This window comes from Netta rufina (genome assembly GCF_964035555.1).
Source record: "Netta rufina genome assembly, chromosome: 1".
NCBI lineage: Eukaryota > Metazoa > Chordata > Aves > Anseriformes > Anatidae > Netta > Netta rufina.
Window position 1 is genome coordinate 170,064,265 of NC_140123.1, and position 6,956 is coordinate 170,071,220.

Consider the following 6,956-nt stretch of genomic DNA (forward strand, 5'->3'; position numbering starts at 1 on the left):
CCTTAGGTGTGCATTTAATTTTTTTTTTTTTTGTTAGTGGTGGTTTTTTACTTGCTTTACACAGCAGCATTTTAAAGTTTCCTTTGTGGAAAATGGATTTAATTTATTGCAACAGTTGAAAGTACTATCAACTCACAATTTTAGTTATTCCATCCTGTCAGAGGAATCACTTAATTTTATTATTTGAGGTGAATTTTCCAGAATGAAATCAATGAAGCAAGCAACTTCTTAAAATGAGCATTCCCTTGAAAATGTAATTCTGCACTTAGTATAAACATAATTTAAAAATATCAAGAGTACTGCATTCTTACAGCAAACTGCATAGACCTGCAAATTAGCATAAATCCACTATCTCAGGAAACACAAAGCTCCCTTCCATCTACCTACCTGTTGCAATGGGAATCAAATGATCGAGATGGCATGACCAGAGTTTTTTTCTGCATGATGTTGTTCCCATCTTTCAGCAGCAAGAAAGCAGCATTTTTTGCTTAAAAATCTATTCAACTAGCCTTATTAAACATTTTTCCCCCTGGTGTGCACCAAATAACAGGAAAAAAAAAATTGTTATATTCTGCAGAGTTTTCTTGAACTCCTATAGGAATGCCTAAACCCACTCACTGATGGACCTCTTCTTTCCTGTTCTTCAACATGATCAAAGATGCATGGAAAAAAATAAACCCAGTCAGCCACCCAACTGCTTCAGCACACCAAATCCTTCTGCAAACTCCTTCTCCTTTAATCAAAGGCAACTCGGATACAGCGGAACACCTGCTTCTGATAGTTAAGCTATGAAAAGTCTCAGAGCAATAAGACTGGTAAGAAAAAAACACAGACCAATAAATATTAACCATTTGCTAAACAGCAATCTAACACAAATTCACATTCGTACGTGACAGCCTGCCCTTGTGCTCCTTTGTTCATGGTTCAGCCACCTAACAGACCTGAAAGAAATCAGTCATGGAAAACCAGAAATTTTACACTTTCAGAAAATTCTTTGTCCCTATAATAGCCCTTGATAATACCAAACTGTTTCAACCCTGAATACATTAACTCAAACTTTGAGAAAGCATCATTTTCTATGTATATAAATAACATCCCTTGATTTTTATTTTTTTGTGTGTGCGTGTAAAAATTAACATAGAACAATTGAATGCACAAGGCTGAAAGCCATTCAACTGCATTTCTGTTCTTGACTTTTTTCTCGGGAAGACTAACAAGGCCAAAAAAAAAAGGACAGTCCTACAAAAAAACAAATGTGACAACACTATGGAATTACAGAATTGGGGTTTTCCTCTCATTTTAAAATAAGTTGGGAGTGAAAAAGATGAGCAGACCTGAAAAATTGTCAAGTTCTTCAAAAAGGACCTGCAATTAAGGTCACTGTTTCTCCACATATGCATTCCTAAATAAATAAAATAAATAAATAAATAAATAAAAAGAACAGTACTTAATCTTTCATGTCAAACAATTGTTTTATCTTTCACATCTGCCACTCCAGAGATAAAAATATCCTAATATTTTAATGTGTGTTAAATTGCACCTCAGGTTCCAAAGTTGGTACCAAGTGAGAAAGCAACAGTTTGGTGTTTTACTTTGGCTTTACTTTGTTTGACCCAGGGGTAAAGGCTAAAGACACTTGGTTTGCCTAGTTTGAAGAAAAGAAGGCAGCCTTGTGGCTCTCTGCAACTTCCCAAGGGGAAACAGCAGCCAAACCCTGGAACAGGCTTCCTAGTGGGGTGGTTGATGTCCCGTGCCTGCCAGTGTTCTTGGGGCATTTGGATAGTGCCCCCAGTAACGTGCCTTAACATACGGCTAGCCCTGAAGTGGTCAGGCAGCTGGATTGGAAAAATCTTTGAAGGTCCTTTCCAACTGAGCTATTCTATTCTGCTTGCCTTGGGAAGGTACTGAAATCAACCTTCATCCATCTACAACCTCAGTTCCACAATTCTAATGCTGCTGATGAGGTGAGTTCTGTAAACAAGTCAGGATTTCCAATCAGAGATGTGCGTTTTCAGTTTGCAGCATTGGTTAAAAATAGGACTCAGTAATCTTGTTGCTTTAATTTAGCATCTTCCTCCTAATATAGACTCCCTTGATCATCTTTGCATTTGGAAAATTATGCTTAAGTTGATTGACTGCTGAGCTTGACTTTGAAGAATCAGGATCATGGGAAATCCCATTTTTTCTTTTTAAACGTTAGTTAATTCCTATGTACCCTTCTGCCAAATGTGGCCAATGTTGCAAAATCAGTTACCTGTGTGAAAAAAAATCAAAGCAGCACTTGCCATGCATTCCCCCAGCAGGCAGAATTTAGCTGTTGCAACACAAAGCACCTTCTTCTGACCCAGAGCCATAGCAGGTGTGATGCTTTGTGCAGTGCAAGCCCTAAGAAATTTAAGGGAGAGGAGAAAATTTTCCATGAGACTACATGCCTTCAGCTGTGCTGCACATGGAACATGGTTTCATTTTTGTCCTTTGGTATGTTTTTAAATAGGATAACTTGGAAATGTATGTTTTTACATATATATATCACTTGATGCACTAAATTACAGTGAATTTTAAGTATCCTCATTTTTCAGTGAAGTGGTAGAATTACAAGCTTCCTCAAAAACTAGCTTCAGTTGCATTTAAGCACAGCGTCTCTCTGAGAAATCCCTCCATAAAATGGAGATTACATGCAAATCCTGAAAGAACTATTTCCATGGACAATGGAAGTGTCATAGATATGGGAGATAAACCTGAGCCTTAGAGCAAATAATCTGAAAAGACTTCAAGGAAAAAAAAAAAAAGTCTTCTAGAGGACCTGAGATTAAAATACTGGGAAGCCCCAGAAGGGTGGCACCAAAATAACAGTAATCAGATGATTAAGAGTCAGTCTTTTCTCCTCTGAAGAGAAGAAAGGCTGGAGGTTGGAAGGAAAGCAGTCACATGTGATTTATATATTTTTTTTTTAATTAAAAAAAAAAAACATGAGAAAGTGAATTGGAAACTTACTGTACTACAGGAATATCTTCACAGCCCTGAACCAAGTGACACAGTTTACGTCCTAAAGCCTACAGCAGCAGTACTGAACTGCCTCCAAATTACCAGGTGGGAGAAATCCACAGATGGAGGGAAAGAATTTCTTCAGAATAAAATAGAATATTGAAAATACAATTAAAGAACTTAAACCTACTAAAAAGGCTTTTGAATATATAATCCTGTAGAAAACCTGTGGAAAACTGGTGGGACTTTTATTTTTTTTAAAGGAAGCAGCAGGGAAAAGAAATTAAACCCCAAAATTCCAGAATCACAGAAGTTCACAGCTTGCTAATTACTTCTTCTTTTCTTCTGTATTTCCTAATCTTCAAAAACAGGATAAAAGGCAGAAGCTTTTTTTTTTTTTTTTTTTTTTTAATGAAAATATTTGCACTTTCAGATAATTTTTGTTTGTTTTTCTCGGTGTTGCATTTCAGCTGACATCTGCCTTCCAGCCAGTGTCTGTGTGGTTCTCAGAAAAACACTTATGTCTTCTCCAGTTCAGGGTTAGGCTCTAAAACACAATACACAGACCGCAGAAATCCCTTTGTTTGTTCTGGGGGACGGATGACCTTTGTGGAAGGCAGTTTTATCCTCAGCAAAGATTAGCGTGGAAACATTAAAGCCTCATGCATGGAAAAGAATTTAAAGAAGTCTAACTCCCTACTGAGACCAAACTGCCTGATGCCCACCTCTTGCAGAAAACTTGCCCGTTTCAACACTAGTCACAAAGATTAATTCACTTCATTATGGCCAAGGAACCAGATTTCCTTCTCCTCCTCAAACTCAAGATACAGTGAAAAATAAAAAAAAAAAAACTTCAAGATACAATGAAAAATCAAAAATTGATACTGATGAAGAAGCTCAGTTTTAGTGTAAAAGAACATTTTTGCTCTAATCCTTGCAGTCACAAAGCCTGCCCGTTCATGTTCAATACAGCAGCAAGCAAAGCTTCCCATCTCACATCAAGGAGTAAAGAAGGGCAAAAAGAAAGTAATAAAGTGACCAGCAGTTTTCAATTCTCCAGAATTAATATAAAAAATGGTAACAGCAAAGAAGTACTTTTACCTGCAGCTTAGGGTAGCAGAGAAATAAAACCCAGAAGCTGCAGGCTTAGCTGTTTCGTCTCTGCAAGGAAGAACAGGGTGAACATAAGGAATTATTCCTCGTGTTATTACTAAGTTACATTCAGCCAAATATAGACACAAATATGAACTTTTAAATCACATTTCTAGTTTGGGCTGATGTTAGAATGGTCCTTCATTTGAGAGAAGCATTGCTGCTTACATGCATACGAATGAACCTCATCCAAACAGGAGTTGTATCAGAACTCGTTTCATTTCGTTCACGTAAATACAATCTGAAAGCAGTTCAGCTCTGTCAACTGCTATATTAGAGGCAACATTTGGAAGGAAAGTTAAAATCAATTTAGATTAAAGTGCAGCAAAATATATACCTAAATCATGTATATACGTGAATTGTGCTTTTGTGTTTTAAAGAAAATACCTCCTCCTCAAGGATGGCGAGATTTTTCATGGAAAAATCAGAGCATGCTGAACAACTTTTTCTAGTAAAAACTTTAATTATGCTTGAGATACAAAAATAGTTAATGGCAACAAAGGCCAACCATTTCTATATTATGTGTGAGGTTATTAAATTCTCTTGATTGCGTCTGTTCAAAGTCATGAAAAATACTGAAGTTCTAACCATACAAGGAATCTTTAAAACAAAACTAAAGTTCTGAAAGGCTGCTCTTAGCATCATTTTGCACTTCAGTTTCAGACATTTATTGCCTAAGAAACAGCTAGAGGTATTCCTGACATCACCCTTAGCAGAACTAACTGAACCTAATTGCACTGAAAGCATAAATACATCAGATTTACTCAAACATACTTGACAAAGTGGTGGAGAAAAAACTCTGCTCCCCCAAGAACAAACACTTAAAGTGGTCCAGTGAACGTCAATGGAATCTGAGCACCTAACCTAGTTAGATTTTATAAAACCAACAAGCAATTCCAGTAATCATGATGCAGTTAAAACCTTCATAAAGCTCTCTTCCTGCCTTGCCGAAATATCCACAGCTACTTGGTGAGAATCCTATCTTGGAATTTCCATAATTTACAGAAAACTTAGATCAACTTAATTCTTCTGTGAATTAAATGTTGATCCTTACATTCCCACCCGTTTTGTAAGTGGTCAAGTAAAAATTACTCTCCTGTAAGAAAGCATTCACCATTTAATACATCTCGACCTTCTATTCTGTCGTTAAGCTTGCTCCTCTGTACTGTACACAAAGTGAGTATTATTTGGATCCACAACATAGGCATTACGGCAGCACTAAGCACACGCATCTCAACCATGAATTTAAGTATCCTGTTTACTTACCATTGCCACCTACTCCTTTTACATGATTTAGCCTCACATGTCATGTTTACCATACCATCCTCACACTTAGCTTTAGGTCTAGAAAACATCTTAATGCACTCTGAAAACTTAACACAAAGGAAACAAGATTAATTTGACAACTAATTAGCACAACAGATTCTTAATTAGAAGGCCTGAATATTGCTGTAATTGAAGTAGATGAGTTATACGGCAGGGGAAAATGCACCTAATTCACAATGCTTTTCTACCATATGGTTTCTCTCTACAGTCATCCCATACTTTTTCATGACATTTAGATATGTTGGTACAATTAATTTCATTTATTTCTACTTCTAGAAGACAATTGTTACATTAGTACGACGACTTTGGAGACAGAGAAAGCTACAATTTCAAAATTTCTACAGCATTAAAATTGTCACTACTGAATGAGTTCATAGACTTCTTCTTTCATGTCTTTAATTAAAGTAAAATGCACCAATATCTCCCCTGCGTTCCCCAATCTTTAAGTGTGTGAAAAATTTGCCCCCGAACCCCAATGCTCACAGGAAACTCTCTGAAGACATAAAAATGTATGTGTGTTTAGTTCAGTAGCAGCTTCTGCCACATAGCCATGTAACAGGCAGGTTTCCAAAAATGTCAGCTAACCAGAGGAAAACCAAGTTCAGATTTAAGAGAGACAACTAGCCAACTGCATTAACCAAATAATACCAATTTCAAGGCAGTGTTTCCTCACGTTTTGGTATTAAATTCTAAAATCCAGTTTATGGAGGTACTGCTAGCTATTGCATTCTGGTCCCCTTTCAAAATACCTCAGCATATTCACAGCAGATTTTTTCCCTTTTAGCTTGTTTTCTAACATTTCTCTCATCTTATGACTATTCCGTTCCCTGTCTTACTAGAATATCAACGACAGTTGCAGCACTGCGATCTACTGCTGCTTCCACGTGCCAGAATACCTTTGGATAGGCACAGAATGATGCTCTGGCAATACTTGCCAGGGTAACGCCATACATTAGTGCCTTAACAAAAACTGTCGCACACAGAACAGGATGTAGAAGGCACTGAAGAAACCTCCTTTCACACTTTTATAACAAAGGCCGAGTTGAATCCAGAGTTCAGCAGCCATTGAGCAGCTATTGTTCTTCTCTGCTCATTTTACCTCCAGCTCATCCTATTTCCCTTCGATCTTCTGGTTTGTCCACCTCAGTTCCAGGGGATCCAGCCTTTGAGTTTGAAAAACCATGAAAACTGCAGAAGCTGTCATATTTGCTGCGAGTATAATCTGCAGGGTCATGCTATTGGCAGTTCAAAAACCCAGGTTAAAACAACTAACCTTCATTCCTCCCTTCCTGTATGAATGTTTTGTATGTTAAGATACCTGAAAACTGCACTGATACAGTAGCACTTATTTTAACTTGTATTACGAATAAACTGCACATGCTGTTTTACAGACAATATATATATTTGTAAATTTGCTCATGCAAAATTAGTGTGCACAAGGATTTTTGTTTTTTAATCCCCACACCTTTAAAAATGACATTTATGTCTGCTTT